Below are 25,780 nucleotides of genomic sequence, written 5' to 3' on the forward strand. Positions count from 1 at the left end.
GTGACACGATACAACACTGATGCATACCTCTTTTGGTTTTAAACCATGTAATATTTCTTTGTCCTGTTCACACAACTGTCTACTGATCCATGTACAGCAGTGGTTCTCAACCTTCCTAATGCTGTGACCCTTTAATACAGTTCCTCATGTTGTGGTGACCCCCTCAACAATAAAATTATTTTCGTTGCTATTTCATCACTGTCATTTTGCTGCTGTTTTGAATTGGGTGACCCCTGTGAAATGGTCGTAACTCCCAAAGGGGTCATGACCCACAGGTTGAGATTTACGGGTTCTGCAAGAGCACCATTAAATGTTCTAGAATTCTCATTTTTCTCAAAGTTTTCTCAAGGAATTCCCATTTTTCTCATAATTTGTTATGATCTATATAGTCGAATACCTTTGCATAGTCAATGAAACACAAGTAAACATCTTCCTGATATTCTTTACTGTCAACCAAGATCCATCTCATTTTAGCAATGACATCGCTTGTTCCATGTCTACTTCTGAATTCATCCTGAATTTTTGGCAGCTCCCTGTCAATGTATTGCTATAACTGTTGTTGAATGATTGTGTTAGTCTGGGTAAACTAGGGAAAGAAATCCACAGAAACTCGTGTATAAGAGAGAGTTTTATTTGTGTGTGTGTGTGTGTGTGTGTGTGTGTGTATAGTAAGTGCACATTAAAAAAGCATCCTGTCCCAGTGCTGTCCAAGTCCATAAGTCCAACATTAGCCCATATGTCCAACACCAATCTACAAAGTTCTCCTTAATCTCACAAAACACACACAATGATGCCGACTGCAGGAGGGAAAGCCGAGTCAGTGAACGTGTAAGCATCTCAGCGCTGGCAGGAGTCTCCACACGGCTGCTCCAGCACCCAGGGCTGCATCAGGGTAGGTCCATGTGGCTTTTCCTCAGGGATGTCTTGCAGGAAGTGAGCCTTGCCAGCTGAAGCAGGGAACTGGCTAAGGCAGCTGCACCCTGGTCCAACCATCAGAAAGCAAGAGACCTGAGAAGTAGAAAGGCAAGGCTCTCTTAGCCATTTATCTTGCTGCTCTTCAGTTAATCCCACATGTTTATCGGCCAGGTTGGCACAATAAACTTTAACTATCTCAATGATCATCAGCAAAATGTTACTTGTGCATGAGATCCATGATATTTTATAATAGCATTCTTTTGGGTCCCCTTTCTCTGGAAATGGGTACGAATAAGGATCTATTCTAGTCAGTTGGTCAGGTGTCTTGAGAAGACAAAGTCAAGTATGAGTTATACAAAGACCTCAAGTTAGAAAACCTAAATGGGGTAAGAGACTGCACTTTACAATTTGATGATCTGCTTAATACGTGCTGTTGCTTTTCCGCATCAGCACTTGAGTTCTACCTCATTGTTTTTAAGGATTGTATGATGGGCCCTGGGTGCAAGTGGACAGCAAATCCCCTTCCCCCCCAAATGTCTTACACTTGACTGCTTACAATAAGGTTTTCAAACGGAAACAGTGGTTCTGTGGAAGGAAGGCCTGGCCGTTTGCTTTCATAGCACTTCCGTGTAAGAGGGTGAGTAAAAGAGTATTGCCGCAAAATCCCAGAAGCATTTATTATAAAGATAGAACTATTGTTTCTCAACATAGCCTTCATCTAGGTCTATAAACCTATAAAGATGTTTCCAACTCCCTAACAGTTCTCCAAAAGGCTCTTAGATTTACACCTCCAATATTGTTTAACATTTATTTTCATGATCTATATATTTTTTATCACTTTGACAATAAAAATTATTTGTTAAAAAGTTAAGAAAATATATTTGAAGCTGAACCAAGCAGTATACTTATAATTGAATTTCCTTTTTTGTACAAGATTTTGTGCTCTCAGGAGTTAATAATTGCTGTCACAGTTTTTGCTTAGAATTTTAAAATTAAAAACTAAGGAACATAACCTTGCCACCCTCCATTCCTGCTTTACAGAGGCAACTACTTTCATTGCTTTTGTTTATCTCCACAATTCTGAATAACATATTTACACAGCTCTTGCTAGGCATTGATTTCCTGCTATGAGGATTTGATTCATCTCAGCCTTTTCCCTTACCTCCCCTTCTCTTCTATTCCTCCTCACATAGTTACACTTTTTGGTTAGATTAATGATGTTTTTGTTTAAAGCAAATACTCAGTAATTAACATTGCTTTAATCACAAGCTGGACCATCTTGTATGCTATGATTATATTTATTATATTATATTTCCTGTCTTATATAACAACTCCTTCCCCCACAATTTGTTGTTTATTTGCCTCGTTAATTTTTGCTGACTGCCCCATAAATTGTCAACCCCCTTTTAGTTTCTACATGTCAGAGATAACAGGTCACCCATCAACTTCTCACCTCTGCTCCTTCTTCCATTCTTGCTCCATTTTGGGAGTTTTGTTCTTGGGTTGCTATGGAGCTGCCAGCCTGGCATTTCCCTTACTTTTTCAACCTTGAGATTTGTAAAAAATTTTTGACCCTTGAATCTTTAAAAATGCATTAAATCCTGTGTTTAATTAAGAGTTTAACTGGTAAAGGGTAACATTCTTTTCCTCGGAATTTTGAAGGCATTGGTCTGTAGTGTCAAGTTTCAAGTGTTGTTTTTTTTTTTTTTAACAATTTATTAGGGGCTCATACAACTCTTATCACAGTTCATACATATACATACATAAATTGTATAAAGCACATCTGTACAGTCTTTGCCCTAATCATTTTTTTCTCCTCTTTTCTTTTTTTACATTTTATTAGGGACTCATACAACTCTTATCACCATCCATACATATATATACATCAATTGTATAAAGCACATCCATACATTCCCTGCCCCAATCATTCTCAAGGCATTTGCTCTCCACTTAAGCCCCTTGCATCAGGTCCTCTTTTTTTTTTTCCCCTCCCTCCCCTTTCCCTCCTCCCTCATGTGCCCTTGGTAATTTATACCTCGTTATTTTGTCATATCTTGCCCTATCCGGAGTCTCCCTTCCCCCCTTCTCTGCTGTCCCTCTCCCAGGGAAGAGGTCACATGTGGATCCTTGTAATCAGTTCCCCCTTTCCAACCCACTCACCCTCCACTCTCCCAGCATCGTCCCTCACACCCTTGGTCCTGAAGGTATCATCCACCATGGATTCCCTGTACCTCCAGCCCTCATATGTACCAGTGTACAGCCTCTGTCCTATCCAGGCCTGCAAGGTAGAATTCGGATCATGGTAGTTGGGGGGAGGAAGCATCCAGGATCTGGGGGAAAGCTGTGTTCTTCATCGGTACTACCTCGCACCCTAATTAACCCATCTCCTCTCCTAAACGCCTCTATGAGGGGTTCTCCATTGGCCGACACTTGGGCCTTGGGTCTCCACTCTGCACTTCCCCCTTCATTTAATATGGTGTATATATACATATACACATATATACCCACACTTATATCGTTGTTTTTTGTTTTTTTTTTTGCATGATGCCTTATACCTGGTCCCTTGGCACCTCGTGATCGCACTGGCCGGTGTGCTTCTTCCATGTGGGCTTTTTTGCTTCTGAGCTTGATGGCCGCTTGTTCACCTTGTTTTTGAAGTTTTTGATCATCTTCTGTGACCACTGCTTTTTAACTTTCTGGAAACTTTTATTAATCGTCGCATTGTAGCTTGTATTCTGAATTTCACAAAGAAGTTCTTTGTGGGTCATGTTACTCATTGGGATGGGCCTTAGTTCATAAGATAAAACTTTTCATTCTGGGATCTTTTCTTGACTTAATTTTATTAGTTCCTCCCCACCACTGTCTCTTTTTGCCCTTGAAACTGCTTTTAGTTGGGTATGGACTAACTAGATTAAGTCTCTGGGTTTTGTTTGTTTTTTTAAATCCTCCTTTCCGGTTTGTATTTTTCTTGTGTGTGTGTTTTCTATTTTGGAGAGGAGAGATTTACATAATTTGACCTTTAATCTGGTGAATGAATGTGTTTTGCCTGTGAGGATGTGAATTTTGAAGGTCCGTATTGAACTGTGAATCCTGCAAATATGGGTTGTAAGTCCTAACCCCTATACATGTGGTTGAAGGAACCCTGGTGGCATAGTGGTTATGAGTGGGTTGCTAACCGAAAGGTCAGCAATTAGAAACCACCAGCTGCTCCTCAGGAGAAAGATGAGGCTTTCTGCTCCCATAGACAGTTACAGTCTCAGAAACCCACAGGGTCCCTATAGTCAGCATCAACTCAATGGTAGTGAGTTTTGATCTCCTAAATTGTAAGAGAAATAAAATTTGTTTGTTAAAGCCACCTACTTGTGGTATTTCTGTTATAACAACCTTCACTATCAAAGACACCTATCTATTGAACTTTTATATGTGTGTATATGTTTGTGTATACTATCCAGGTACAGATAGATAGCTGCTCATAGTAATGCTTGTTTCCTGGGTTCTTGAGATAAATGACATGTGATAATAAAAGAAGAGCACATAGTAGTGGCTCAATCTTGTGTCTGCCTCGAGTCTAAGTACCACTATTACAGCACTCTGACCTCTCTCCAATGCCTCACTTGTTTCTCTCTTGGGCAGTTGTAGTGACCTATTTGTGAATACATTTGAGGGTATGTCTACTGTAATGTCTTTAATTTCCAAGAGCTAATAATTGTCTTCTGTTCCTTTTGATAGCATCTGTTTTTACTTCTTGGTTTCTATTCCCTCCTAGGTGTTTGGTTTTTGTTTTAGTTTCTTGTTATTCACTGTGCCTTTTTTACTGCAAAGCTGCATTTTTTTCCTTGTTCCTGCTTTTTTTTCTTTCATTTTTCTTTTTAAATTCATTTTATTGGGGGCTCATACAACTCTTATTACAATCCATACATACATCCATGTGTCAAGTACATTTGTACATAGGTTGCCATCATCATTCTTAAAACATTTTCTTTGTACTTGAGCCCTTGGTATCAGCTCCTCATTTTTCCCCTCCCTCCCTACCACCCCTCCCTCACGTACCCTTTATAATTTATAAATTATTATTTTGTCATGTCTTACACTGTCCGATGTCTCCCTTTACCCACTTTTCTGTTGTCCGTTCCCCAGGGAGGAGGTTATATGTAGATCCTTGTGATTGGTTCCACATTTTATCCAACCTTCTCCTTAGCCTTCTGGTATCACTACTCATATTATTGGTCCTGAGGGGTTTATCTGTCCTGGATTCCCTGTGTTTCCAGTTCTTATCTGTATTTGTGTATATCCTCTGGTCTAGCCAGATTTGTAAGATAGAATTTGGATTGTGATAGTGGGTGGGTGGGGGAAAGCATTAAAGAACTGGAGGAAAGTTGTATGTTTCACTGGTGCTAAACTGCACCCTTACTGGCTGGTCTCCTCCCCAAAACCCTTCTGTAAGGGAATGTCCGGTTGTCTACAGATGAGCTTTCGGTCCCCACTCCGCACATTCCGTCATTCACAATGATATGATTTTTTATTCTTTGATATCTGATACCTGATCCCCTTGACACCTCATGATCACACAGGCTGGTGTGCTTCCATGTGGGCTTTGTTGCTTCTGAGCTAGATGGTCGCTTGTTTATTTTCAAGCCTTTAAGACCCCAGACACTACATCTTTTGATAGCCAGGCACCATCAACTTTCTTCCCCACATTTGTTTATGCACCCTCTTTGTCTTCAGCAATCATGTTGGGAAGGTGAGCATCATGGAATGCCAGTTTAATAGAACAAAGTGTTCTTGCATTGAGGGATACTTGAGTAGATGCTAAATGTCCATCAGCTACCTTAATACTAGACCTATAAATATATACACTTAGTTCGATTTCCCCATCGTCATATATAAATATATTTGCATATGTACATGCCTTTATTTAGACCTCTATAAATGCCCTTTGCCTCCTAGCCCTTTCTCCTTTAACTTTCCTCTTGTCCTACTATCATGCTCAGCCTTCATTTAGGTTTCAGTGATTCCTCTCGGTTACATTATCCTTGATAAAGCCCTACCAGGCCTCCTACACCTTCCTTGCCATCGATTTTGGATCATTTGTTCCCTTGTCCCTGAGTTTGTTAGCACCCACTTCTTTTTCCCCTCCTCCCTCTCTTTCATGTCCCCCTAGAACTGTCAGTTCGTTGTTTATCCTACCTATCATAGATAGACCTGCAGAGATAATAATATGCACATAAAAACAAGACAGAATAAAACAAAGCAACAAAAAAACCAATGATACATAAAAGAAAATAGACCTGCAAATAGTTCCAGGTCTGTTTGTTGACCTTTAGCAAGTGTTTTCTGGTGGAGTCTGATGGGGTGCCACGCTCTGGCCCCAAAGTCTATTTTTGATATTCCCTTAGGACTTTGTTACTCTGCTTCTCTTGCTGTTCTGTTGCACACCCTTAGTGTTTTGCCTTCGTGTGGGATCAGATCAGGCACAATTCCCACACTGTGTCTCCAGTGTTGTCCCTCCTTAGGGCTATGGGTCAGTGAGGGACGTCATGTCTCGTAGTAGAACTGGCCATATGGTCCTCTCTGCATTGGCTGCTCTAAGCAGGGATATTGTCCTCAAGGCTTGGTGGGCTAGGATATGCTCCACTCTCTCCCCATTCATTTGCTCCTGTGTGCTCTGATCAGACATGTCCCTCTCCCTAAACTGTAGCTTCAGTGCTCTGAAGTAAATTCTTGTGTGTGTGTGTGTGTGTGTGTGTGTGTGGGCGCACGTGCGGGCGCGGGGGAGGGGAGTGTTCACATAGTTGGGATTGGGGCTAACCCTTCAATTGGTTTGTCTTTTATGTGGAAATCTTAACTCAAATAAGTAACAGATAATCCTGGGCAGTCCATTCACTTAAAACACACACACACAAACACACACACACACACACAGTATTACTGGTGAAAGCGTACACATAGCAAATTAGGTTCCTAGTTCTTGTTTGACAATGTCTGTACAAATTGTTCAGTGACATTAGTTACATCTTTCACAGTGGGTCAACGTTCTCATTAGTTGTGTTTTGTTTCCTTTTCAGTGTTCTAGTTTCCCTTCCTCCTTATTTTCTCATCTTGGCTTTAGAGTAATTGTTGACCTTTGCTTTCATATAAATACATTTTCAATGGCATGCTGTACTCACAGATGAGAGCGTTTACTTTTTGTGCCAATCTCTTAGGTTTGGGGCTTAAAGAATGTCTTGGGCAATAGGAGTCCTCTACTCTCGACTGGTCCAATGAATCGGAACTTTGTAAGAATTTGAGTTCTGGTTTGTGTTTTCCTCCCATTCTATCCAAAAGGCCCAAACTACTGCCCTCAAGTTGTAACCCCATAAAACAGAATAGAACTGCCTCTTTAGGTTTCGGAAACCTTACATCTTTAGAGGAGTGGACCAATCTCATCTTTCTCCTGCAGAGCAGTTGGTGGGTTCAAACTGCTGACCTCGTGGCTAACAGCTCAATGAGTAACCCAGGGTGTGTGTATTGTGGGCCTGAGTAAGAACTTGGTCGTGGTAGTGGAGCACCATCTAGTTCTTCTGGTTTCCAGGTAGATGAGGCTCTGGTGACTATTAGCCCTGTAGGCTAATTTCTTCTTTGAGACTTTTTCCTTCTTTATCTTTTGCTCCTGACTAGTGGAGACCCAGTTCTTCTAGCTCAGATAACTGTTACAATCTTTTAAGACCTCAGACACAACTCGCCTCACTAGGATGCAGAATGTGAATTTTGTGACCTACATTATACCAGTTAACTTAACCTTCAAACCCAGAGAACCAATTTTGCAAGGCATTAGGACATGTCTGAGAAGTATCTATAACAGTGTCCTCTATGACTATTAGGCATGCACATACATATCTGTGAATGCATATGTATAAACACATTGTCTATGCACACATGTATGCATTTGTACCTACCCATATACATGTATGCTTACATACATAACAGGTGACTGTATACTCGGTTTTTGGTTATTGCTGGTGTTGCTATCAAGTGATATATTTAATAGTCTTTTTTTTTTAACTTTTTATTGTGAATTAAGCAAATGCTTACAGAGTAAATCTATCTTCCACCCCACAGTTCATTTCCATTTTATTTCCTATCACTGATTGCAGTCTCTCCAGTGTAACACTTGCCCCATTGCCCCTCTCTCTGTTTCCCCGCTTCTGTGCTGTTATTCCTCCTTCTTCCCTGACTTTTGAACTCGGGTAAGTGCTGCCTTGCTAGACCTCTTGGTTGCTTAGTCTTATTGTGTACATTTGTAATGTACGCATATCTTTTGGACAAATAGCAAAAGTAGAATTACAGAGGCAAAGGATTTTGAACATTTTAAAAGCCTTCATGGATACTAAACACACACAAAAGAACCACTGCCATCTAATGAATTTCGACTCTAGTGGCCCAGTGTAAGATTTCTGAGGCTTCGTAAACCTTGACTGACGCAGACAGCCTCCTCCTTCTCCCGCAGAGTGGTTGGGTTTGAATAGTCAGTCTTGCAGTTTGCAGTCTGACACCGACCTGACAGCATGACAGGGCTTCGTAGCAATTAATATGTGAATGTTTGTCTCCCATATTATTAGGAACCTTGAGAATTATATTGGTTTTAATCTTTGTTACTTTGATAGGTAGCAATCATCTCATTAACTCAGGATACAGTTCTTGGTCAGAACAGTTTCGCAGCCATGCTATGCACAACTCTCTATAACCTTTGGCTTTTAGGCCTCACAGCCCCACAGCCTTCAGTCCCTTAGCCTTTGCCCCGTTTGGGCAAATGTTACAAAGGTCTTTGTTGTTGTTGTTGTTGTTGTTGTGAGGTGCCATTGAGTTTGTTCCCACTCATAGTGACCCTATGTACAACAAAATGAAACCCACCCAGTCCTGTGCCATCCTCATAATTGTTTCGATGCGTGAGCCCATTGTTGCAGCCACTGTGTCAATCTATGGTATCCACGATATTCCTCTTTTTCTCCACTTTTCCAAGCATGATGTCTTTATCCAGGGACTGGTCTCTCCTGATAACATGCCCAAGTATATGAGATGAAGTCTCACCATCCTTGCCTCTGAGGAGCATTCTGACTGTACTTTTTCTAAGATTTGTTTGTTCTTTTGGCAGTCCATGATGCTTTCAGTATTCTTCACGAGCACCATAATTCAAATGCCTCAATTCTTCTTCAGTCTTCCATATTCAGTCTCCAACTTTCTCATGTATGTGAAGTGACTGACAATATCATGGCTTAGATCAGACACACCTAGTCCTTACAGTAACCTCTCTCCTTTACAGTACTCTAAAGTGGTCTAATATGCAGAAAATTTGTCCAAACTTTTTTTTATTTATCATGTTGTTACTTATTGGTGCAGTTGTGAAGATTTTTGGTTTCTTTACATTGAGTTGTAAGCCATACTGAAGGCAGTAATTCTTGATCTTCATCAGCAAACGCTTTTAGTCTTCCTCACTTTCAGCAAGCAAGATTGTATTGTCTTGAATACATGTTTGATCAATTTCAGACTGAAGACATTGGTAAAATTCTTCAATTTCTTTATTACTAGCTTTTGTGGTTGGTACATAAATTTGAATAATAGTTACACGAATTGGATTTTCTTGAAGCAGATATAGTCCAATAATAGATTGCAGTATAACAGATCTTGAAATGTCCTTTTTGACAAAGAATGAAAGCCACTCCTTGATTTTTTCATTTCTGGCATAGTAAACCATAGGATATTCTGATTCAAAATGACCAATACCAGCCCATTTCAGCTTACTAACACCTAGGATATTGATCTTTATCAATTTCATTTAGTTTCTGGTGACCAAGTTTTCCTAGATTCATACTTCGTGCATTCTAAATTCCAATTATTAGATTTTCAGCTATTTCTTCTCATTTTGAATTGTGCCTCAGCAAATGAAGATCCCAAAGCCTTTACTCCCACAGGCTGCATTCACATACCGTGGTTGACTCTACTTTGAAAAGGTGTTTCCTCCTCAGTCACATTCTGAGTGCCTTCCAACCTGAGGGGCCCATCCTTGGGCCCTCTCTCTCTCTGTCATTGTTCTGCTTCCACTCACTAGGGCTGCAGTGTCTGATAATGTGTCAGTGCTGTGCATAAGGTTTTCAGAAGCTTCTTCCTCCGAAGTGGAGAGCCAATTCCTTTTTCATAGTCTGGAAGCTCTTCTGAAACCTATTTATTTTGGGGGATCCTACTGGCATCTGAAATACCAGTGCCATAGCTTCCAGCATCACAGCAACAAATAAGCCACCACAGTATGACAAACTGACAGACAAAGAAAGGGCAGAGCTCTTTATCTCCGCCAATCCATGGCTGAAGGCAGCCCACTGCCAGCAAGTCTCCTTCCCAAAGGCTTTCTCCCCTAGTGGACCAGAAAACCCCTAACAGTATCTCCTGGTTGTGCTGGTTGTGTTGTCTTTGTTGCTGCCATTTTTCTTTTCCTGTTGCTCATCTTCTCTCACTAACTCTTGCTCTCTGTCCCATGGTTCTCCACCTAAGGACCTTGAATCCAAAAGACATTCTCTTCCTGGGCCTTTTTTTGCTGGTAGTGAGGTCATCCCCCTCATTCTTGTCTTTTAATAACTATATATGTGGGGTTAAATTGAAGGCAGCAACTTGGTAGATTGGTCAGGGACCTAAATGGGCTGTGGGTTTATGTCAATGGAGGAAGAAGAGCTCAGAAAAGGGGAAGGAAATGGTTGCACAACTCTAAGAATGTCAACACCGTCGCTGAATTGTACATGTAGACAGTTGAATCGGTGTATGTTTTTCTGTGTATATTCTCATCAAGATAAATAAAATTTAAAACAATATATTGATAACTGAAAGAAAAAAAAGAAACCATATAGAATGAAACTTCATCCCATATACTTTTTCAACAACCCAAATGGGGTCTATACATGTGTACTTCTCCAGATGGAATACACAGAAATCAAACTGATTCCCTTTGTAGGAAGAGATGACAGAGAGGCTCAATGCCAACAGCTAAAACCAGGCCAGGGGCTGATTGTGTGGACCATGTTATCAATTACTCACTTGTAAGTTCAGGTTGAAGTGGAAGAAAATTAAAGCAAGTCTATGAGAGCCAAAACCCAACCTTGAGTTTCTCCCACCTGAATTTCAAGAACAGATTTGCTGCACTGAATACTAATGACAAACCTGATGAACTGTGTGATGACATCAAGAACATCATGCATGAAGAAAGCCAAAAGATCACTACAAAAACAGGAAAGAAAGAAAAGATCAAAGTAGATGTCACAAGAGACTCTGAAACTTGCTTTTGATCTTCCATTGCTAAGGCAAATAGATGAAAGGATGAAGTCAAAGAGCTGAACAGAAAATTTCCAAGGGCAGCTAGAGAAGGCCCCTCAGCATACCTTAAATTGAAAGAGCTCAAGACAAACTTAAAGCATCAAGTTGCAACACTGAAAGATTCTATCAGCAAAATATTGAATGATACAAGAAGCATTAAAGGAAATATGGAACTAATACATAGAGCCACCATGCCAAAAAGAACTAGTTGACATTCAGTCATTGCAAGAGGTACTGGATGAGCAAGAACCAATGGTAATGAGTAAAGACGTTCAAGGTGCACTGTACGCATTAGCCAAAACAAGCCTCCAGGGATTGATGGGAAACCCATGGCAATATTCCAACAGCTGATGGAGCACTGAAGACACTCATCTATGTCAGGAAATTTGGAAGACAACTACTTGGCCAATTGACTGGAAGAGGTCCTTATATGTACCTATTCCAAAGAAAGGTGCCCCAATAGAATACTTGAATATTATCATTAATATCACATGAAAGTAAAATTTTGCTTAAGATTATCCAACAACAATTGCAGCAGTACATTGACAGAACTGCCAAATTCATGCTGGATTCAGAAGAGGACATAGAACAAGGGATGTTATTGCTGGTATCAGATGGAGCTTTGCCGAAAGCAGAGAATACCAGAAAGATGTTTACTTGACTATGTTTACTGCACTTGAGATGTTTCATTGACTATGCTAAGACATTTGACTGTGTGGATCATAATGAACTATGGATAGCCTTGAGAAGAATGGGAATTCCAGAACACTTCATTGTGCTCATGTAGAACTTATAAATGTATCACAAGGCAATTGTGGGAATAGAACAAGGAAATAATGCATGGTTTACAATCAAGAAAGGTGTGTAACAGGGTTTTATCCTCTCACCATACTCATTTAATCTGTATGCTGCACAAATAATCAGAGAAAGTGGATTCTATGAAGAAGAATGTGACATCAGGGTTGGAGGAAGGCTTAACAATGTGTGATATGCAAATGATATAGCCTTGCTTGCTGAAAGTGAGGAGGATTTGAAACACTTGCTGATGAAGATCAAGAATTGCAGCCTTTGGTATGGATTACAATTCAATGTAAAGAAAACCAAGATCCCCCAACTAGCCCAATTAGTAACATCATGATAAATGGAGAAAAGTTGTTAAGGATTTCATCATAGTTGGATCCATAATCAATGCTGATGGAAGCAGCAGTCAAGAGATCAAATGACAAATTACATTGGGTAAACCTACTGCACAAGATCTCTGGAAAGTGTTGAAAAGCAAGGATATTACTTCATGAATTAAGCTGCATTTGACCCAAGCCATGGCATTTTCAATCACCTCATATGGATGTGAAAATTGGGTATTAAATATGAAATATCAAAGAAGAATTGATGCATTTGATTTAGAGTGCTTGCTAAAATATTGAAAGTACTGTGAACTGATGAAAGAACAAACAAATCTGAGAAGTACAGCCAGAATGGCCCTTAGAAGCAAGAATGGCAGGACTTGGTCTTAGGTACTTTGGACATGTCATTAAGAGAGACCAGTCCCTGGAAAAGTATATCCTGCTTGGTCAAGTAGAAAAGCAGACGAAAGAGGAAGACCCTACACAAGATGTATTGACAAAGTGGCTGCAGCAATGGGCTTGAACATAAGAATAAGGCCAGGATGGTGTAGGATTGGGTGGTGTTTCATTCTGTTGTCCATAGATCACTGGGAGTCAGAACCAACTCAAAGGTACCTACCAATGAGATAATCATATCTGATACTGTCATTGGAAATAACATTGTTCAACAGCAACTGTATGTGTGGACCTCACCTAACAACATAGAATGAAACTAAAGTAACAAACAGAGCAGTGGTTCTCAATTTTCTTAATGCTGCTTCCCTTTCACCCAGTTCCTCATGTTGTGGTGACCCTCCCCCCACCAACCATAAGTTATTTTCTTTGCTACTTCATAACTGTAGTTTTGCTACTGTTATGAATCAGGTGACCCCCGGGAAAGGGTCGTTCGACCCCCAAAGGGGTCTCTACCCACAAGTTGAGAACCGCTGTCGTAGCATGTACAGGAGAGAGGTAACAAGCCCAAAGGACATAGTGAGAAGATTTAATACAAGGCGGCTTCAAAAATTTGTGGAAAAATTCACGTTCTTTTTAAAAAATCATTTTATTAGGGGCTCATATAACTCTTATCACAATCCATACATACATCAATTGTGTAAAACACATTTGTACATTCATTGCCCTCATCATTCTCAAAACATTTGCTCTCCACCTAAGCCCCTGGCATCACCTCTTCATTTTTTCCCCAAAAATCATTTTATTGAGAGCTGATACAGATATCATATCATTCTATAGTTCAATCACATCAAGCAGTATTTTCACAAACTTTTAAAGCCTCCTTCAGGTACATTTTCCTTGGAACCCCTGAAGAGAAGAAAGGCAAAAGCTCTATTTGAAGAGAGAACAATTTTCCAAGACTTTTGGAATCACCAAATAAGAGTCACTCAGAGAGAAACATTGCTGCAGGGGCCAGATGCACATGGTCAGCAGTGGCCTACTGCTTCCCCAAACCAAACTCCTTGCCACTGAGTTCATTCTGACTCATAGTGACCTGTAGGACAGAGTGGATTTGTATCTTTGGGTTTCCAATTATGATGTGAGATGGAAACAGAAAATGGCCAGAGCTAGAGATTTGCAAGAGGTTTGAGACATCTTTTATTTTGTAAATGACTTCATGGGTTGGAAAAAAATTTCCCCCCTAATGAATTTAATGCTAAATGTTAAATGCAATTTTTTTTTTGTCTGTTTGCCTCTTAGGTACAACTTGCAGGTCCCAATGAACCAAGGGAACCCTCCACCGTATCCGGGCCCTGGTCCGTCGGCCCCATACCCACCGTATCCACAGCAACCCATGGGGCCTGAGGTCTACCCTCCAGGACCTATGGGGGGACCTTACCCACCTCCTCAGGGTTACCCCTACCAAGGATACCCTCAGTATGGATGGCAGGGTGGACCTCAGGAGCCTCCTAAAACCACAGGTACTTTGAACGGGGTGTGTGTGTGTGCGTGCGTGTGTGTGTGTACCCATGTACACAGCTCGAGTATCACCAAAGGAAACATTGACATGCTTCCTTTGGGAGAGAGCAAACGCTGACCTTTGTATGTGGTGGTGGTGGTAGTACCCAAAGCTTGCTTTTGGCTTCGAGTGGCTCCTTCAGATCTGAGTCAGTCTGCTTTCTTCCTTCATGCCTCTGTCCCCTCTGGGGGACATGACTTCCTGGCCAACATGTTTTGTGAGGGCCCTAGAGCCCTGATAGAGCAAAGTACCAGCTGGGATTTTGCCCTGGCAGTCAGTTTTGTTTTTCAGGTTTAGCCTGTTGGGGCTATTTTCTCTCTTGAATTTGTTGACCCTCAAGTCATCCTCCTGCCCCAGCTGGGGGGTAGGGGTAGGGGTGAGGGGGCGCCTTTCTTTACTAATAGACGCACATTTTCATAATTCTGTTTAACCTGCTAGTCGAGTTAAACTTCTGAACCTCTCCTGTGTTCTAGAACAGTGCTACTCAAAGTTCAGCCTGCAGACAAATGCTAATCTGTGAACTGTTACTGTACTCTGATGAAGTCCAGAAAGTAAAAGCAAGCATTTAGAACTTTGGGATGGTTTGACATTGCTGCAGCATTTAAGTAAATAATGTTGCATTTTCTGAGTATTGGTCTGTGAAGAAGTGGAAGTAATCCAGCTTGAGCAGCACTGGGCTAGATGTCTTGGTGGTGTTGTTTTAAACCGTGTGGTTTGCAGAGGAGTTGCTCCTACAGTGCACTTATCTTTGTAAAATGACTAATTCTTTCTAAGTGCTTACTATATGCTAACTGGATTCCTAAAGGACTCGGCTTATATTGCCATTTAATCCTTACAACCACATGAGCTTATTCTCATCTTACAGTGAGGCAGTAAAGGCTTAGGGTAAAATAATGACTTGCTCAAGACCACCCAGCTAAAAAGTGGTAGAGCCCAGATTTATAATTCTGACACTATAGATACAGATAATTTATTACTGTGTTGTTTTCTCCCTTCTCTTCCCCCCATTACTGAGCTGAACTATATTTATTCCTCTGACTTCAGGGTCATAAACTACCTCAGAGATTATTTGATAGTTTATTTAACTTCTTATTAATAAAAATTAATATAACTGGTACCTTATTTTATTTTAGAATTTGAAGATACTTTGAAAATCAGTAGATGCCACTGAAGAAATATGTCTCAGGGAAATTTTGCACTCAGTATAAGAGATTATAGTGCCTAATCAGTGGCTCTGTTAGGGTTGAATAGAATGTTTGAATACCTTTAAACAGTTTAATTGGTCTTTAAGAAAAACTGGTAATTCAATATTCCATTTTCTTGTAATACTCTTCTTGAGCTCAGAATAGCTCAGGAAAAGTAACCAATGTAATTAGAGAAGTTGGAATTCAGATCTGTGGCATCAGAGGGGCATTTCCTAAAATAAATCTCTGCTTCTGAGATTTCTACTGTAGAATATTGTAACCCTGTCATGTTGAAAGAAGGTAAACACAAAAGACTACATACTGCCTGACTCCATTCATGTGAAATTTTAAAAATTGACACAATAGTGATGGAGATTGGAATAGTAACCACTTCTGGCCGTGATGATAGAGGTGGCATGGTCCAAGGGAGTCTTCTGGGATAATAGAAAGAAAGAGAAGAATATAGCCTGACATTTGAGCCACCCAATAGACTCAGCCCAATACCGGCCTGGTATGATGTTTTCCACCCTTAATCCTCATGGTCTTTCCATACATCTCTAGTCCCCGCTCAGTTATTAGCCAGAGTCAACTCGACAGAACCTAACAGCATCCTTTACAGTGAACTTTACACTGACTCCATAAATGATATTCTATAATTTGGGACTTTATTGAGCCTATCTAGGCTTGGCATAGAGTCTGTGGCTGGGGCAAAGGTTAATGTACTTGGCTACTAACTGAAAGGTGGGAGGTGGACCTAAGCAGCCACTGAGAAGCCTTTGGAGCACAGTTCTACTGTGACACACAGGGACTCGTGAGGAATTGCCTGCTTGGTACTTGTGAAAGGATTGGCAGACTTTGTCCCTCATGCAGAAAATACCTGCAGGTTTGGTTCTCCACCTGACCGAAGCTGTAATTGAAATACTGGTGCCTCTTTCCAGTCTCCCACAGCATTCTCTTTCCAGCTGGATGTGATGATGCAGAGCTCACAGAGGCTGCTCACAATTAAGGGGTGGGTTACTAGGGAAGTAAACAGGTGACGAGTCTCAGTTGGAATGGCTGAATGTGCGGGGGTTTTCGCTATGGGACTTCTATGAACATATTCACAGCTTGGCAGCCTCAGGGTAGCTGAGCTTCACCAAGTTAGAGTTGAAAGGCAGAGGCTGTCAGACCTTCCTTTAAAGAAACAAAACTTTTAAAAATTAACTTTTAAGAACAGATACAAGTTCAGACCTGCAAAAATACTTTTCATCCAGATTTCCCCTAATCTCAAGCAATCACAGTATAATTGTGTGTCCAGCTTTCTTAATGCCTGGGCTTAGAAGCCTCAGCACATCACTGTGCTATTGATCCATCCCATGCTATTGATCAAAGCAGCCACAGGCTCACTGTGCTAGATTCAAAGGGAGGAGAAAGGCTTCTTCCTCGATGGGCGGGTGTCAAGGTCTTGGGGAGGCATTGCGGTAGCATCTTCGGAATCACTGCCGCAGTTCCAGTGGCAACAGGCGAACTCCTGTTTCAGTGATGCATTCTAAAGAACGAACTATTTTTACGTGCTTGTGACTGTGCCACGGGCCCAAGATGATTTGAAGTAAAAAAAAAAAATTATCCACAACGAGATCTCTATTCTTAGATCAGAAAATAAGAAATAGTTCTTGTGAATTGGTAAGAAGGGGATTTTTAATTCTTCAAAATTTCTTCCACTAAGATATCAGGAGTACTTACTTCTCAGATAGTAATTCATGTTAATCACCAAGCAGCCAAGCTCATGGGAGAAAGAAGAGTCATCTAGGGCTCTTTGCTGCTAAGCCTGAATAAGGCTTTGGAATCCTCCCTACCAAAGCAGTCCTGGGCAACCACGATGCGTAGATTTGAAGCATTACCATCTTTTGTTAGGCTTGTTAGCGCGTCAGTTTCTGAGCATAGCAAGCAACCCTCTGCACAACAGAATGGAATACTGCCCGGTCCACCACCCTCACATTTGTTGCTCTGTTTGGGTTTATTGTTGCAACCTTTGGGTCAGTCCATCTCCTTTAGGGTCTTCTTTTTCGATGACCCTCTGCTAAGTGTGATGTCTTTCTCCAAAGAATGGTCTTTCCTGATAGCAAACCTAGAGTAAGTGAGACAAAGTCTCACCATCCTTGCTCATAAGGAGCATTCTGACCGTACTTTTTCCAAAACACATTTATTCGTTCTTCTAGCAGTTAATGGTATGTATATTTAATAGTTTTTACTTACACCCTAATTCACAGTCATCCATTCTTCAGACTTCTTATTCATTGTCCAGCTTTCGCATACATATGAAACCATTGAACAATGCCATGGGTTGGGCACGCTATCTCAGTCCTTCAAGTGACATCTTTGCTTTTTAATAGTTTAAAGAGATCTTTTGCAGCAGAGTTGTTTAATGTAACATGTCATTTGATTTCTTTCTTCTTCTTTCAAAAACTTTTGTCACTTAATTTCTCAATTATTTCTTCCATGGGTTTTGATCCAGGAAAATGAAATTCTTAGCAACTTCAATCTTTTGTCCATTTGTCAAAACAAAACAAAAAACAATCCAAACTCACCATCATCAAGTTGATTCCAACTCATAGTAACCTTCTAGGACAGGGTAGAACTGCTCTTGTGGTTTTCTGAGACTGTAACTCTTCAGAAGATTAGACAGCTTCAACTTGCTCCTGTGGAGTGGCTGGTGGCTTCAAATTGCTGCTCTGTGCTTAACAGCCCAAGGCGTGACCTGCCACACCACCGAGGCTCTCCATTTATCAGAGCGTTGATTATTGATCTGTTTTTTGTTTTATGTTCAGGTATAAACTATACTACAGGCTGTAATTTTTAAAAATCTTTTTCATTGAGAGCGTCAAGTCCTTGACACGTTGACCAAGCATGTGTCGTCCACATTTCACAGGTTTTAAAGCGTCTTCCTCTAATCTTGATGGCACATTCTTCATGTAGTCCGGGGTCTCCTATTATTTGCTCAGCATACACATTGAATAAGTATGGTAAAAGAATACAACCTTGATATACATCATTCCTGATTTTTATTATCTTTTTCATGTAATTAATTTTTTAATTGTGGCACGAATATACACAACAAAAGAATCTCCAATTCTGTGTGTATTTTCCTGATTTTAAACCAAAACAAAACCCCTTTGTTCTGTTCAAATGCCTGTTGGTCTATATACAGGTTCCACACGAGGATGATTACGTGTTCTGGAATTCCCATCTTTCCAATAATGTCAATGATTTATTATGATATATCTACATAGAATATGGCCTTGGAATAGTCAATAAAGCACAGGTAAAAGTCTTTCTGGTATTCTCTGCTTTTAGCAAAGATCTCTCTGACATCTGCACCGATATCCCTCAGGCTTCCTCCTTTCCTGAACCCAGCTAACCTCCTCTCTTCAGAGAGGTTCAAACTGAAACCCAGGGAAGTGTCGTGACTTCCCCACAGTTGGTAAATTTTAATTAGGATCTAAGCTTCCTTAATCTCAGCTAAATACTTTTTTAAATTTTGCTCTGCTGTTGCTATCCGGCATAAGTTCCACAGAAGTGCTCAAAACACCAACTAAAAGAAATTCATTATCAACTCCCTCTGAAGTCACCCTTTCATTCCACCTTTCCCATCCTCCCCAGAAAACATGGTCGTGATGGCTACCACATTGCTAGTAGACAGAGGTAGAGCGCAATGTTATACAAATGGTTTCAAATCCTCTTAGTCACTATGACGTGGACAGGCTATTTAACTGCCTCGATCTTGGAGTTCTCTCTAATTCACATTGTAAGCTCTAAAAGGCCAGGATTTTTTTGTGGAGTTCTAAAATTTGTATTACAGTTTATAGAGTAAATTAGTTTTTCAGTCAACAATTTATATGCATTTTATTTCATAATAGTTACAGTTCATATCATATAGCCTCACTCTTCTCACTTGTTTCCATTAGTCCCTCTTTCTTTTTCTTTTAAAAATAATTTTATTAGGGGTTCATAGAACTCTTATCACAATCCATACATACATATATCAGTTGTGTAAAACACATTTGTACATTCATTGCCCTCATCTTTCTCACAACATTTGCTCTCCACTTAAGCCCCTGGCATCATCTCCTCATTTTCCCCCCTCCCAGCCCGCTCCTCCCTCCCTCATGAACCCTTGATAATTTATAAATTACTATTTTGTCATATATTACACTGTCCGACGTCTCCCTTCACCCACTTTTCTGTTGTCCATCCCCCAGGGAGGAAGTTATATGGAGATCCTTGTAATCAGTTTCCCCTTTCCACCCCACCCTCCCTCCAACCTCCTGGTATCGCCACTCTCACCACTGATCCTGAAGGGATCATTCGTCCTGGATTACCTATGTTTCCAGTTCCTATCTGTACCAGTGTACATCCTCTGGTCTAGCTATATTTATAAGGTAGAGTTGGGATCATGATAGTGGAGGGAGGAAGCATTTAGGAACTAGAGGAAAGTTGTATGTTTCATTGTTACTACCCTGCACCCTGACTGACTGGTCTCCTCACTGCAACCCTTCTGTAAGGGGATGTCCAATTGCTTACAGATGGGCTTGAGGTCTCCACTCCACACTCCCCCTCATTCACTATGATAAGATTTTTTGTTCTGTTGATGCCTTATACCTGATCCCTTCGACACCTCGTGATCGCACAGGCTGGTGTGCTTCTTCCATGTGGGCTTTGTTGCCTCTGAGCTAGAGGCCGCTTGTTTACCTTCAAGCCTTTAAGACCCCAGACACTATATCTTTTTTTTTTTTTTAACAATTTATTGGGGCTGATACAATTCTTTTCACAGTTCATACATATACATACATCAATTGTATAAAGCACATCTGTACAGTCTTTGCCCTAATCATTTTTTTCTCTTTTCTTCTTTTACATTTTATTAGGGACTCCAACAACTCTTACCACAATCCATACATATACATACATCAATTGTATAAAGCACATCCATACATTCCCTGCCCCAATCATTCTCAAGGCATTTGCTCTCCACTTAAGCCCCTTGCATCAGGTCCTCGTTTTTTTCCCCCCTCCCTCCCCTTTCCCCCCTCCCTCATATGCCCTTGGTAATTTATACCTCGTTATTTTGTCATATCTTGCCCTATTCGGGGTCTCCCTTCCCCCCTTCTCTGCTGTCCCTCTCCCAGGGAAGAGGTCACATGTGGCTCCTTGTAATCAGTTCCCCCTTTCCAACCCACTCACCCTTCACTCTCCCAGCATCGTCCCTCACGCCCTTGGTCCTGAAGGTATCATCCACCCTGGATTCCCTGTACCTCCAACCCTCATATGTACCAGTGTACAGCCTCTGTCCTATCCAGCCCTGTAAGGTAGAATTCGGATCATGGTAGTTGGGGGGAGGAAGCATCCAGGATCTGGGGGAAAGCTGTGTTCTTCATCGATACTACCTCACACCCTAATTAACCCATCTCCTCTCCTAAGCCCCTCTATGAGGGGATCTCCATTGGCCGACACTTGGGCCTTGGGTCTCCACTCTGCACTTCCCCCTTCATTTAATATAATATATATATACACATACATATATACATATACACATATATACACATACATACACACACTTATATCTTTTTTTTTTTTGCATGATGCCTTATATCTGGTCCCTTGGGCACCTCGTGATCGCACTGGCCGGTGTGCTTCTTCCATGTGGGCTTATTTGTTTCTGAGCGAGATGGCCACTTGTTCACCTTCAAGCCTTTAAGACCCCAGACACTATCTCTTTTGATAGCCGGGCACCATCAGCTTTCTTCACCACATTTGCTTGTGCACCCATTTGTCTTCAGCGATCCTATCATGGAGGTGTGCAGTCAATGATATGATTTTTTGTTCTTTGATGCCTGTTAACTGATCCCTTTGGGACCTCTCGATCACACAGGCTGGTGTGTTCTTCCATGTGGACTTTGTTGCTTCTGAGCTAGATGGCCGCTTGTTTATCTTCAAGCCTTTAAGACCCCAGTCACTATCTCTTTTGATAGCCGGGCACCATCAGCTTTCTTCACCACATTTACTTGTTCACCCACTTTGGCTCCAGCCGTTGTGTCGGGAGAGTGAGCATCATAGAGTTCCAATTTAATAAAAGAAGGTATTCATGCATAGAGGGAGTGTTTGAGTAGAGGCCCAAGGTCCTTCCGCCACCTTAATACTTGACCTATAAATATCGACACAAAGATCTATTTCCCCAACCTCCTATATATATTTGCATGTACATGTCTTTGTCTAGACCTCCATGAATGCCCTTTGACTCCTAGCTCTTTCCTCCATCTCCCTTGACCTTCCTCCTGCCCTACTACCATGCTTCATCGCCACCTGGGCTAGAGTATACCTCTTCTCTAAGCAACCTTACCCTTGATCATTTCCCACCAGGCCTGCCACTCCCCTTCTCTACCCTTTGGGGTCCCATGTTTTTCCCTTGTCCCTGGGTTTGTTAACACCACTTCCTTACCCCCCCTACCCCCCACCCCAAGTCCCCCCGGAACTGTCGATCCCGTTGTTTTTCATCCAGATAGTTCATCAAGCCTGTCCTATTCAGACAGACCTGTGGAGTCACTAACATGCACGAAAACTAGACAGAGGAACACAAAGCAACAGTATACAACCAGACAACAAAACAACCAAAACAAACCACTGAAAAAGAACAGAACAAAACAGTTCACAAGAGAAAAGCTTGTAGTTAGTTCAGGGATCTTTGCTGGCCCTTAGGAGCGTTTTCCAGTCCAGTCTGTTGGGGCACCACGCCCTGGCCCCAAAGTCCACTTTCAGCATTCCCTGGGGACCTTGCCACTCCATTCCCTTGCTGTTCCGCTGCACTCCCCCAGTGCTTTGCCTCGGTGTGGTGGGATCAGGTCAGGTGCAATTCCCACACTGTGTCTCCGGTGCTGTCCCCTGTATCGCCCTTAGTCACTGAGGGGCATCATGTCTCATAGTAGGGCCAGCCATGTTGTTCTCTCTGTGGACTGGCTGCTCTACTCAGGAACATCATCATCACGGCCTGGTGGGCCAGGCTGTGCTCCACTCTCTCCTCCTGCCCCTTCATCTGCTCCCGTGTGCTCTGATCAAATATGTCCATCTCCCATAGCTGCAGGGTCAATGTCGTCCTTTGGAACAAGTTCTTTTCGGGGGAGGGGCAGGAATCCACTTAATTTATGGTGCTGGGGCCAGCCTCCCAGACCTCTCCACCGGTTCTGTCCTCCACGCCGGGATATTGCATTCACACCTTGCGACACTTGGTTGAAGTCTGGTCCCACTTTCCCTGTGGAGATATAAACCATACCCTCCCCTTGGGTGGATTAATGCCCCATTTCTGTCATGCTGATTGTACTTACCTCAGGGGACTCATGTTGTACCTGTCCCTTTGGGTCTGGCTTACCTCGCTTAACATAATTCCTTCCAGCTCTTCCCATGAAATAACGTGTTTCATGTGCTCATCGGTGCTTTTTAGTGCTGCATAATACTCCATTGTGTGTATGTGCCAAAGTTTGCTAATCCACTCGTCTATCGATGGAAACTTAGGCTGTTTCCAAGTCTTTGCTATTGTGAATTGTGCCGCAATAAACATTGGAGCGCATATGACTGGTCGCCCAGACACTATATCTTTTGATAGCTTGGCAACATCAGCTTTCTTCCCCACATTTGCTTATGCACCCACTTTGTCTTCAATTGTGTCAGGAAGGTGAGCATCATGGAATGCCAGTTTAATAGAACAAAGTATTCTTGCATTGAGGGAGTACTTGAGTGGAGGCCCAATGTCTGTCTGCTACCTTAATATTAAACCTATAAATATATGCTCTGCACATAGATCTATTTCCCTATCCTCATATATAAATATATTTGCATATGTACATTGCCTTTATTTAGACCGCTATAAATGCTCTTTGCCTCCTAGCTCTTTCCTCTATTTCCTTTGACTTTCCTCTTGTCCCACTATCATATTCAGCCTTCATTTGGGTTTCAGTAATTCCTCTCGGTTATATTACCCTTGGTCATGCCCTACCAGGTCTCCTACACCCTCCTCACCACCAATTTGAATCACTTGTTTTTCCCTTGCCCCTGGGTTTTGTTAACACCACTTCCTTTCACCCCATGTCCCCCTCTCCCATGTCCCCCCATGTGGATCCCGTTTTTTTCTCCTCCAGATTGTTCATCCAGCCTATCTTATTTTGAGCTGCGGAAATAATAGCATGCACAAAAACAAGACAGGCAAAACCAAGCAACAAAAGAAAATAGAACAACAATAAGCCAGTGACAAAAATGAAAACAAATCACAACAAGAAAGAAAAGCTCTAGTTAGTTCAAGGACTGTTTGTTGGCCTTTAGGAGTGTTTTCTGGTCAAGTCTGATGGGGTGCCAAGCCCTGGCCCCAGAGTCTATTTTTGGTATTCCCTGGGGACTTCGTTGCTCTGTTCCCCTTGCTGTTCTGTTGTACGCCCTTAGTGTTTTGCCTCGGTGTGGTGTGATCAGATTGGGGGCAATTCCCACACTGTGTCTCCAGTGTTGTCCCCTGCAGGGCTATGGGTCAGTGAGGGATGTCATGTCTCATAGTAGGGCCAGCCATATTGTCTTCTCTGTGGATTGGCTGCTCTGAGTGGGAATCTCGTTGTCAAGGCTTGGTGGGCCAGGATGAGCTCCCCTCTATCTTCCTCTCCCTTCGTTTGCTCCCATAGTCCCTCTTTCATACCCCTTCCTGCCCTGTGAATTTTGTTTGGTGCACGTGTTGCCCTTGTGGTCTCCTATTGTTAATTATTCTAAAGAGGACATTCTTCAAGAGTGTTACTGTTCACTTTATAGGCCTACCTGTTTAGCTGAGAGGTGCTCCCTGGACGTGGGTTCAGATCCTGTCAAGGGAAGCCAGCCCCTAACACATCATTATGAGTTCGGTAGGTACAATTGTACAGCGATGATAAGTAAAGATCATAGTAAAGTTATAGAGAGAATGAGAGCTAGAAGTGAAGTATTGAAATAAATGGAGTCAGACACGATTCATGGTAGCAAGCTCACCTCAGCCCTGCTTGGTGGTCCACGTGGAGGGAGAGAGAGATTCAATGCTAGTCCAGGCTTTTATCTTCTCCAGGGACATGCAAGCCCCCTACTTACAGGTGAGGACATACATCACAGGAAGGGTTGTGCTATAGGTAGTACAGTAGTGAGAGGGGGTGGTCTAGGGAAATACATGCAATAGGAAGAGGAGGGATTGGGGGTATACATGTGACAAGATGGGTGGATCCTAGGAACAGGAGGGCAGCCTAACTTGGATGTCACAGATCAGTTTGGCCTGTTCCCTGGCTCAGCTGATAGAGACCATTATCAGTGGGGTGTGAAGTCCACTACAGGAACCAAGCTGATGGTTGCAGGCCCCCACCCCTGTGGTGTGGGGAGACAGCAATCTGGCAGGGACTGCCTTCAGGGAAGAGACCTGTGAGCATCTGACCTCCCCCCACAAGATCCAAGTAAGGATATCTCAAGGCCACAATCTTGAAATTCTACCAATAAGTTTTTTTATTTTTTAATTCTTCTCCATCCTTCTTCCATTCTGTCCCAGACCTTCTGTGGTTCCAAAAAGAGTGGTCCATAGTAGTAGCATCATCTTTTTCTTCTGGTCTCTGGGCAGTGGTTTGTGTGGTCCATTAGACCCCTTTCCCTTTCAGACTGTGCTCTTGCTATGTAACTTGGGTGAGTCCAGGTGTTAAGGTTTTGTACATACTCTTTTGGGTTAGGAATGGGAGGTCTGGCAAGGTATTGATTTAAAATCAAACAAGTTTTACTTCAGCAAAGTCCTTGGGATATCCCATGATGTTAAAAAACAAGCACACCTGTTTGGACTTTGAACTAAGTTCCTAAGCCAGTAAATAGGGAACTACCCTTTATGTAGACTTTATGATTTGAAAAGGTAAAGGAGACTGTTCTAGCAGTGCCTTACTGAATCCATCATCGGCCAGTCAGCAGGAAGCTGAGAGAGGCATGGGTTTTGTTTCAGCGTCAGAGATTGTGGAGGAAGAGAGAGGAGGGCCTCTCATCCTTTGTGCACACGGCTGTTGGTACCTGACCTGCTCACATCAGTCAGTGTGAGGGTGGAAGGGGAAGGAAATTTAACAGTCAGGCATCTCTGGCTACTTGGCTTGAACTGTGGGATTACAGCATGGCTTGTAAGAGCCCTTTATGCCTATTTTATCAGAAACTCAGATCAGGCATTTTCACTGCTGTGGAAAGCCTTTCCAGATAGATGAAGTCCAGCTCAGTGC

The 25,780-nt window shown here is 42.0% G+C and overlaps 1 long non-coding RNA gene across 1 annotated transcript in view; it reads left to right on the plus strand.

The window, feature by feature from the left end:
* Window positions 1-25,780, plus strand: part of LOC142441031 (uncharacterized) — an 87,689-nt gene that overhangs the window by 13,243 nt on the left and 48,666 nt on the right. The window contains exon 2 of the long non-coding RNA XR_012782894.1: window positions 14,070-14,290. This is a non-coding gene — a long non-coding RNA (uncharacterized LOC142441031). The remainder of the gene's footprint in view (window positions 1-14,069; window positions 14,291-25,780) is intronic.

The sequence above is a fragment of the Tenrec ecaudatus genome, chromosome 2 (genome assembly GCF_050624435.1).
Source record: "Tenrec ecaudatus isolate mTenEca1 chromosome 2, mTenEca1.hap1, whole genome shotgun sequence".
In the NCBI taxonomy this organism is placed as follows: Eukaryota; Metazoa; Chordata; class Mammalia; order Afrosoricida; family Tenrecidae; genus Tenrec; species Tenrec ecaudatus.